General features: G+C 40.7%; 1 pseudogene; it reads right to left on the reverse strand.

The window, feature by feature from the left end:
- Positions 1-845: 845 nt before the first annotated feature.
- LOC111975984 (thiamine transporter 2-like) lies at positions 846-10,416 on the reverse strand (annotated as a pseudogene).
- Between the last annotated feature and the right edge of the window lie 344 nt (positions 10,417-10,760).

Genomic DNA, 10,760 nt, shown 5'->3' on the forward strand with positions numbered 1-10,760 from the left:
AAAGTTTACATTCTGTCAGGATATGTTATTGCCAGTTGAGGACTTGTGAGGCGTCTGTTTCTGAAACTAGACACTCTAATGTACTTGTCCTCTTGCTCAGTTGTGCACCAGGGCCTCCCACTCCTCTTTCTATTCTGGTTAGGGCCAGTTTGCACTGTTTTGTGAATGGAGTAGTTCCCAGCATTGTACGAGATCTTCGGTTTATTGGCAATTTCTCGCAATTTCTTCATTTCTCAGAACTAGAATAGACTGACGAGTTTCAGAAGGTCTTTGTTTCTAGCCATTTTGAGCCTGTAATCAACCCACAAATGCTGTTGCTCCAGATATTCAAACTTGGATTAGCTAACACAATGTGCCATTGGAATACAGGAATGTTGGTTACTGATAATGGGCCTCTGTATGCCTATGTAGATATTCCATAAAAAAAATCTGCCGTTTATAGCTAGCATAGTCATTTACAACATTAACAATGTCTACACTCTATTTCTGATCAATTTGATGTTATTTAATGGACATAAAAAAATTTGCTTTTCTTTCAAAAACAAGGACATTTCTAAGTGACCCCAAACTTTTGAATGGTAGTGTATTTCTATATATAGATTCATAAGCTCAGTGTGACCACAAGAGACAGGTTGGAATGTCTGACAGAAATACGGGGACAAATCTACATTTTTTTCAAAATTAGTGGTGTGTGAAATTGTTGATAAAATGCTGAACATGATTATTTGGTTGCGGGAGTAGGGACAAAGGGCCACAATGCGTTACTGTCCTCGAAAATCTGGAACATGTGGTCACTTTAATCAACATGATTGTAGACAAATATAATGGCAAATATGGTTTGGCACATACATTTCAGGTGTACTGTAGACATATTCAAAATACTATTTTCCAGTGATGTTATAAAAAGTTAGCCTGGTCCCAGATCTGATTTTACTTGTGCCTACCCCATTGTCATTGTAATTCAACTTGACATTAAATTACAATTCCAGAAGGAGTTGGCGAGAAAGCAGAAACCATGTAATTAAGAATTAGAACACTAGAATGGACATGAACCTTCTTATGATGGTATAAAGGTCAGTCATTTTGATCGACCACTGCCAGTGCTGTGATAAGATATTCTGTAAAAAAAATAATTTGAAGAATTTATCTGCACTGTATCTTTGTTAGCTAGCTAGCCATACAGTTTCAGAGGAATGATTACATTTTTTTATTAACTGCCAATATGCCAACATTCAATTCAAACAATGCAGTCCATCTATAGCCAAACACTGGCTGAAATCAGTTGATGATAGGACTTAGACAAGTTGTAAATGCAACTTGTATCTTATAATAGCACTCGCATTCCAAGAAATACATGTAAAAACTGTATTTATAATTATATGACAATATCTTATGTTTACAATAATTCTGTTACACAATTTCTGATAAATCACATGCCTTACTTTTATTTTCCTGCATAAGTAAACTCAGGATTATGCTTCTACTGACATTAATTGTAATTAGACTGGTTTGGATTTTTCCCTGAACAATATGGCTGACATTTTCACTTCATTCTGGAACATTAATGGTTTATGAGTCCCTCTAGTAATTGAATAGAATCTCTATGGCAGAAACAGACTTGCACTCAGGCTAGTAAAGAGTCAGCTGGAAACTTGAAACAATAATGGCCATGTTCATAAGGTTACAGTGCTGTCTTGTGGCTAAATACAGATATTGCACTCCTTGGACATAAATAATTGTAATACAGGTGGTTGTGTATCCTTTGCATAGGTTTGTTCTCCATTTAGGCTAGGTGTGGTGGCAGTGCTGTATGTTCTTTCCCTTTGTTTGAGTGTCATGCTAGAGGTGAGACTTGTGGCAGGTCAGTTCTTCTCTCTGATAGGCCCTCAGCGGGGCAGAGCTCCATCAATCGGCTCTGGAGAAGAGTATACACTCCTCTGATAAGGAACAACACGACCATGGCAGCAAAGTAACTGGCATAGACCAAGAACTGCCGGGGGAAGGAGATCAGAGGAACACTCTTATTAGGCTACATTACAAAATGATTATAACACAGTAACGACCAGTGTAACTAACAACATGTTGTTGTTATTACTATGTTATAAGCTAAAAAGTACAAGTAGTTACACAATACCTACCACTTTTTCTGATGTTTCGGTATGTTCTTGCAAACTGTAACTGTCAGTAATTGCTTGTAAGATTATTTCATTTCAGTGAGGTGAGTATATGTGTGTGTGGTAGTCAGTGTACTTCTCTCTGCTGTACCTGTGAGGTGATGGTGAGTTGCAGGATCTTGGTGTTGACTACAATGGCTGTGAGAAGACTCTGCAAGGCTATGCCCACAAAGCTGTTTACACCAAACACCAGGGCATAGCGCTCCCTGCTCAAGCCTTGGGCTATCTGGAACCTGACAGAGACACACAAAGGGAATCATTAGACATAGTCACCTCTATCAGGATTCTACTTTGTACAGTAAAATAATGATTGATTGACTGCCTAGTCCATAAACTTGATATTTCCTATAGTTGAAATATCTCTTACGTGCAGATGGTGATGAGCTCCATGTAGATGGTTTTGAAGAGTCCGTAGCAGCCGTAGCAGATCCAGATGCTGTTGGTCAGGTCCATCAGGTAAAGAACTCCAGCAGTCAGAGCAGTAAACACACCCAGGACCAGCTCCCCCACACTGACCAGTCCAGAGCCACATGGCCCACAGCTATGGAGGCTGCCGACCCTGGAACACAGGTAGAGACAATCTCACTAATCTGGTAGAACTGAGGTGAATGCGGTAAAAAATTCCTTAACCAAATACACCACTGATCATGTTTCTTTTGGGCTATAGAGTAGTCCATACATAAACTGTAAGTCAGAATTGTAACAATGAAAGAGACAACACCAAGTAAGGAAAGGACCCTGTATAATCTCCATATCACTGTGATGCTAACGCAATATAGGCTACTATAGCTAGCTTGGGCTTGTTTTAATCCACTTAACGCCTATATTCATTGGCCCATCCCGCCTTGGCAGATCAATAATAGCTGGTTTATAAGCACTGCTGACCGCTCTCTGTATTAGAGATGTATTTAATCAATTTCTGGGCCTGAGGAGAGTACAGTTTCACCTGATGGAATTAATCTCATTCTGAAGAAGGAGAGGAGGGGAGGAAGAGAGAAAAAGGAGAGGAGGATAAAGAGGGGGAGGAGAAGGAGAAGGAGAGGCCTTCCATCTGAAGAGGGTTATTAGATAGACCTGCTAATAGCTTAGCGTTGTCTTTAATCCCTCCATGAGAGTCAGATAATTACATACATTGAAATGAAATAAGCAGGGACACATTCCTGGTAATTTGTATTACAGAGCGTGCCTTTGATCCTGGCAGGAGATTTTAGAGACAAGATGGATGGAGAGGACAGAACCCTTTGACCTTTCTATGAACTGTGTGTTGTTTGGAGTGGATGGGTTTATGTTGATGGTTAAAACTCCAACGTTTGTAGAACTCATATATGAAGAGGATAAGGGTTTTTGATATCAGGAATATATTACATGTTCATGCAAAACATTCTTGGTTCATGCTTTTCACCAATCTGTTTCCAATAACATTCCTATTGCCAAGTTCATTGTCATATAGCTGTAATTGACGGAAAAGTTTGGAACTCTCTTTCTTATTGGAGTATCAACTAATTTATTGCATGGTGATGTCACCATGGAAGGCCAAAACTCCATCCCACCAAAATTTCAGGCAGTCTTTTCAAACATCTTTTACACTAAAAGGGCATTATCACCATTTTCACAATTTAACAGTGTTATTCCAACCGCATAGTGTGGAAATATAAAAAAACACAGGAAAATCCCATTTTTGACTGCACTGGGCCTCAAACATCGGCAAATGTAAATTTACTTAGTCAAACACATAGAAACTGTGATAAAAATGTCAACAGGAAGAATGTATAGAGTGGAGACATGAAGCAGGATGTAATTTAAACACAGTAATTGCCTGTGGTTTCCAGGGATATAAGGGAACGTTTCAGAGCTAAAAAGCCAAAGGAAAGCCTGTCTGTGACGAGTTCCAGCTGGTCTGAGCCATCTGGAGACAATAGACCGTACAGGTAATTAGCCAGTGTAATTAATGCTGTGCATTAGGTAAAATCTGCCTAAAAGGCCATCATCCCGGAGTCGCCTCTTCACTGTTGACGTTGAGACTGGTGTTTTGCGTGTACTATTTATTGAAGCTGCCAGTTGAGGACTTATAAGGCGTCTGTTTCTCAAACTAGACACTCTAATGTGCTCGTCCTCTTGATCAGTTGTGCACCGAGGCCTCCCACTCCTCTTTCTATTCTGGTTAGTGCCAGTTTGCGCTGTTCTGTGAAGGGAGTAGTACACAGCGTTGTACGAGTTCTTCAGTTTCTTGGCAATTCCTCGCATGGGATAGCCTTAATTTCTCAGAACAAGAATAGACTAACGAGTTTCAGAGGAAAGTTCTTTGTTTCTGGCCATTTTGAGCCTATAATCGAACCCACAAATGCTGATGCTCCAGATACTCAACTAGTCTAAAGAAGGCCAGATGTATTGCTTCTTTAATCAGGACAACAGTTTTCAGCTGTGCTAACATAATTGCAAAAGGGTTTTCTAATGATCAATTAGTCTTTTCAAATGATAAACTTGGATTAGCTAACACAACGTGCCATTGGAACACAGGAGTGATGGTTGCTGATAATGGAATATGTAGATATTCCATAAAAAATCTGTGCTGTATTTCTGATTAATTTTATGTTATTTTAATAGACAAAACATTTGCTTTTCTTTCAAAAACAAGGACATTTCTAAGTGACCCCCCCAAAAAAATTTGAACAGTAGTGCATGTGTAGTCCTGGATGTCCTTAAAAGGGGTATAAAGTGTAATAGTTGATGATACAGAGTCCTCTTGAAGTTCAATGTTAAACAACATTTGTTAGGAGAGTGAAAGTGGAGATAATATGTAGTTTAACTCCAGCGCGTTACCAAGAGTCATGTGACGAGTGTGTTATAGTGAATCGTTATGTTACCTGAGAGTGTGGCGACAGCCTCTACCCCTCCATTGTATTCTGTGAAGTTGTATTGGGGCTGTTTGGATGCCCAGAGGAGCTGCACGTAGCCTGTGATCTGGTGATAGCCGCACTTCCCCATGACTGACCACACACAGAAGAACAGCACGGCCACAGAGGAGTAACACTCTTTACAATCCACCGCCAACCTCTTCAGAGCTCTCATTTCCCCCTCCCGGTCCTCCTCTCCTTCCTCAGCCACCACACAACCCAGGATCCACATGAACTGGACACAACCTCCTCGAATGGCCCGTTATCATTCTGAGTCCCCCCCAGGACCAAGGCTTCTCTGGGGCATGGGCAGGAGGAGGGCAGCCAACAGCGCCACACAGAGGGATCCCAGGGTAATGACATTGAGCCAGTAGATGGAAACCCCTCCCAGGGACACCAAGAGTAGACCAAACATGGCTCCAGCTGCGTAACCCAGTAGCACAGCCCCTCTGGCATAGCTAGTCACTCTCTGGTAATACTGGGGATGGACAACACTGTAGATATAGGGATAGTAAGCCACATCTGCTGCGGTGCCCATACTGTAAATGAAGAGGGCGCACTGAGTCAACACCACACCAGAGCTGAAGATGAACAGCAGAAATGCCAAGATGTAGTTGAGTGCCTGGAGGACGATGACAGGCTTGTACCTCAGGATATCTGTCACCAAGAAGACTGGGTTGAGTAGGATGAGGTTGGAATATGCACATATTGGGAGCACTTGCCTTGTAACCTGTGGAAAGATAAGGAAAATGGCAGGATATGTCATACAACAATAAATTAACATAAAAGCATTTGCCATTATTATAAAATATAATTTGTGATATGAATTCTCTAGCTAAATCAATAAATGAATAAACGGTTAATGTGCCATATCTGTTTGGTGGTGAGGTTCTTGTATGGCCCGGTGAGGTAGTCCGTGAGGAAAGGCTCAGAGGGCCTCATCATTGAGCAGAAGCCATAGATACAGAGCAGCACTGTGAGGTCCACCCAGCCTCTGCCGTGAGGCCCACACTCCCTGCTCCAGTCCCAGCAGAACCCCATCGTCTCTTTGTTGTTCCACAGGGATGTCTCTCCACGGCTGGACTGACCTCAGTCTAATTCAGCCTGTTTAATTTGCAGTGATATGGGGGTGGAGATAAGCCCAAGGTGAGATTGACCGATTGACCGATTTTCTACTCCTTCACAGGTCAACAGGGATACTAAGGAAGGTACAGTAATAAAGAAGTCAGCTAATCAAACGTTATGCTTAGAATGACAACTCTCCTTTGTGTGTGCATGTCTGTCTTTCAGTCTGTCCGTCCAGCCTGGTCTCATAGACTAGACGTAACAAAGTAAACGTACATCCGGGACACCCAAATTAGTATGATACAGCAGCAGCCCGCCCATCATACTAAATGGAGGGAGACAGAATTACTTTTACTACAGTGGTTGCTCAACTAAAGGTTTTGTGATTATGCTGCGTGATTTAGAGGTAATTTTGGGTTTTGTACGGTACCCTGCATCACTACTTCATTGCTCCAGACCAGCGCAAGGGGGAGTTAGAGCACTGATTATGCTTTTGAGTCTCAAGGCGCTACTGTGTCTCTAACTGACAATGAATGGTTGACATTAATCAAATAGAAACTGATAATTGTGCCCGACTTCAAAATTTAATTTCAATGAACTGAATAATGACGATGAAGAAGGTGATTGAATTTAGAACAATAGTGTAAGAATTGCTATTCCTCTGTCCTGCACGCACACACCTGGAAAAATACGCTTATTTTTTTGTTACTACTCATCAAATCAAATCAAATCAAGTTTATTTTATATAGCCCTTCGTACATCAGCTGATATCTCAAAGTGCTGTACAGAAACCCAGCCTAAAACCCCAAACAGCAAGCAATGCAGGTGTAGAAGCACGGTGGCTAGGAAAAACTCCCTAGAAAGGCCAAAACCTAGGAAGAAACCTAGAGAGGAACCAGGCTATGAGGGGTGGCCAGTCCTCTTCTGGCTGTGCCGGGTGGAGATTATAACAGAACTATGCCAAGATGTTCAAAATATTCATAAGTGACAAGCATGGTCAAATAATAATCATGAATAATTTTCAGTTGGCTTTTCATAGCCGATCATTAAGAGTTGAAAATAGCAGGTCTGGGACAGGTGGCGGTTCCATAACCGCAGGTAGAACAGTTGAAACTGGAATAGCAGCAACTGGAATCAGTATCACTTACTAAAACTGTTGTTACTCTAAGGTTTTTATTCTATGAGAAACTTAGACTACATTTAGGGTGTGGAAATGTTCGGATTATTTTGCTCTTACTGTAGTACTGTAGCCTACTCCCAACGACTGACATTTTCCAGTGTCTGTGTGGCGCAGCAGTCTAAGACACTGCATCACAGCGCAAACTGCTTTGCTACAGATGCCAGTTCAATACCCATGCCAGCCATGACTGGGAGACCTATGAAGTGGTGGTAGGCTTTTGGTTTCTCTCCCTCTAAAACCAGAAATAAATCACTCTAAATAACAAACTGGCTTTATTTACAAATGAGTAACAATGTCTCACCCCATGTTCAGGAAGGGCCTTTTTCTCACTCACTTTAGATTATCTGAAAACTAAATAGTCTCCAAAATATTGTTCTTTTTTAAACAAGTCATAGAAAGTTGGTTGCAATTGTCATGGATCCGTCCGGAACTTTCATTACACACACCTGTCCGCTCGCTATTCCCACTGATTAGTACTTGTATAAGTGTGCTCTTTGGTTTCCAATGGGCTATCCATTATTGTTACATTGTCCGTTGGTGCTTGTGAGTACCTGTGCTGTGTGGTTTGGGCTTTCGTGCCCTTGTGGATTGCGCAGATGATTACGGGTCTCATCCTGTGTGTTAATAATCATTGTGCGCGTGTGTTATTTATTCGAGGTACTCCTCGCTCTTTTGTTTGGGTTTCAACCCTGTGTTTTTGTTAAGTGTTTGTTCTGTCTTCGTCCCCGTGCCTTTACTCAGCACGCCGTAATTTGGGCTCAATAAAAAAAAACGATTACGCATTCCTGCGCCTGCTTCCCGAATCTCTTCATACCAATGTGACAGCAATTTCAGTTTAATCCATCAGAAAAGACATAACAAACATTGTGGTTAAACTCAAATATACTAATTGATTAAAACTTCACTAGGGTATGGGGCACTATTTTCACCTCCGGATGAAAAGCGTGCCCAAAGTAAACTGCCTGTTACCCAGGCCCAGAAGCTAGGATATGCATATAATTGGTAGATTTGGATAGAAAACACTCCAAAGTTTCCAAAACTGTTAAAATTATGTCTGTGAGTATAACAGAACTGATATAGCAGGCAAAAACCTGAGAAAAATCCATCCTGGAGGTGGGTACATATTCCATTGACTTAGGACTCAAATTGCACTTGCTATGGCTTCCACTAGATGTCAACAGTCTTTAGAAATTGTTTCAGGCTTGTATTCTGAAAAATGAGGGAGTAAGATCACTCTGAATGAGTGGACACTGCAGAGGTTTTTCATGTGCACGACCGAGAGCGCGTCTTTCTTGTTTTCCTTTTATATTGACGACGCTTTTGTCCGGTTGAAATATTATTGACTGTTATGACTAAAAACAACCTGACGATTGATTATAAACATCTATATGTATGTATCTATATCTATATCTATATGTATATGTTTGACATATTTCTACAAACTTTACTGATACTTTTTGGATTTTTCGTCTGCCTGTTGTGACTGCCTTTGAGCCTGTGGATTACTGAACACAATGCGCGAACAAAACAGAGGTTTTTGGATATAAAGAGGGACTTTTTTGAACAAAACAAACATTTATTGACTAAATGGGAGTCTTGTGAGTGCAACCATATGAAGATTATCAAAGGTAAGTGATACATTTTATCGCTATTTCTGACTTGTGTATCTCCTCTACTTGGCTGGTAACTGTTTGTAATGATTTGTCTGATGGGCGCTGTTCTCAGATAATCGCATAGTATGCTTTCGCCGTAAAGCCTTTTTGAAATCTGACACCGTGGTTGGATTAACAAGAAGTTCATCTTTAGACCGATGTATAACACTTGTTTGTTTTATGAATTTTTATAACGAGTATTTCTGTTTTTGAATTTGGTGCTTTGCAATTTCATTGGATATTGGCCAGGTGGGACGCTACCGTCCCACACCCCCTAGAGAGGTTAAAACAACTTCATAAATTGGAACCTTGGAACCTCTACCAATTCTCTCTCCCGGATCCGGGATCCTCCTCATCAAAAAAGCTGACTAGCATAGCCTAGCCTAACGGGACAGGGATATCATATAATATAATTTTCATGAAATCACAAGTCCAATACAGCAAATGAAAGATAAACATCTTGTGAATCCAGCCATCATTTCCGATTTTTAAAATGTTTTACAGCGAAAACACAATATGTATTTCTATTAGCTAACCACAATAGCCAAAGACTCAACCGCATATTTTCACCATGTTTCTACCGCATAGGTAGCTATCACAAAACCGACCAAATAGAGATATAATTAGTCACTAACCAAGAAACAACTTCATCAGATGACAGTCTTATAACATGTTATACAATACATTTATGTTTTGTTCGAAAAATTTGCATATTTGAGGTATAAATCATAGTTTTACATTGCAGCTACCATCACAAATAGCACCGAAGCAGCCAGAATAATTACAGAGAGCAACGTGAAATACATAAATACACAGATAAAAAAAAATTAAAAGTCACTTCCGGGATAGATTTTCTCAGGTTTTCGCCTGCAGAATCAGTTTTGTTATACTCAAAGACAATATTTTGACAGTTTTGGAAACTTTGTTTCTATCCGAATCTGTAAATTATATGCATATTCTATGATCTGGACCTGAGAAATAGTCCGTTTACCTTGGGAACGTTATTTAAAAAAATAAATAATAATAATATGACCCCTAGCGTCAAGAGGAGCAGTTGGAGGCCACGGAAGGGGTGTTGTATGGCGTTGAAGCTCGTTTGGAGGTTTGTTAGTATAGTGTCCAAAGAAGGGCCAGATGTATACAGAGCGGTGTCGTCTGCATAGAGGTGGATCAGAGAATCACCAGCAGCAAGAGCGACATCATTGATATATACAGAGAAAAGAGTCAGCCTGAGAATTGAACTCTGCGGCACCCCCATAGAGACTGCCAGAGTTCCGGACAACAGGCCCTCCAATTTGGCACACTGAACTCTATCTGAGAAGTAGTTGGTGAAACAGGCGAGACAGTCATTTGAGAAGTTAAGGCTATTGAGTCTCCCAGTAAGAATGCGGTGATTAACAGATTCGAAAGCCTTCGCCAGGTCAATGAAGACGGCTGCACAGTACTTTCATTTTATAGATGGCGGTTCTGATATCGTTTAGGACCTTGAGCGTGGCTGAGGGGCACCCATGACCAGCTCAGAAACCAGATTCCATAGTGGAGAAGGTACGGTGGGATTCGAAATGGTCGATGATCTGTTTATTAACTTCTTGAGAATACAGGGGGTGCTATTTTCCATTAGCATAATTTGCTCTACAGATTAAACTGCCTCTTATTCAATTATTGCTCTTACTATATGCATATAAATAATACCATTGGAAAGAAAACAATCTCTAGTTTCTAAAACCGTTTCAATTTTGTCTCTGAGTGATACAGAAGTCATTTGACAGCACTTTCCATGACCAAGAAGAAAAAA

The sequence above is a fragment of the Salvelinus sp. IW2-2015 genome, linkage group LG16, assembly GCF_002910315.2.
Source record: "Salvelinus sp. IW2-2015 linkage group LG16, ASM291031v2, whole genome shotgun sequence".
NCBI classification, from domain to species: Eukaryota; Metazoa; Chordata; class Actinopteri; order Salmoniformes; family Salmonidae; genus Salvelinus; species Salvelinus sp. IW2-2015.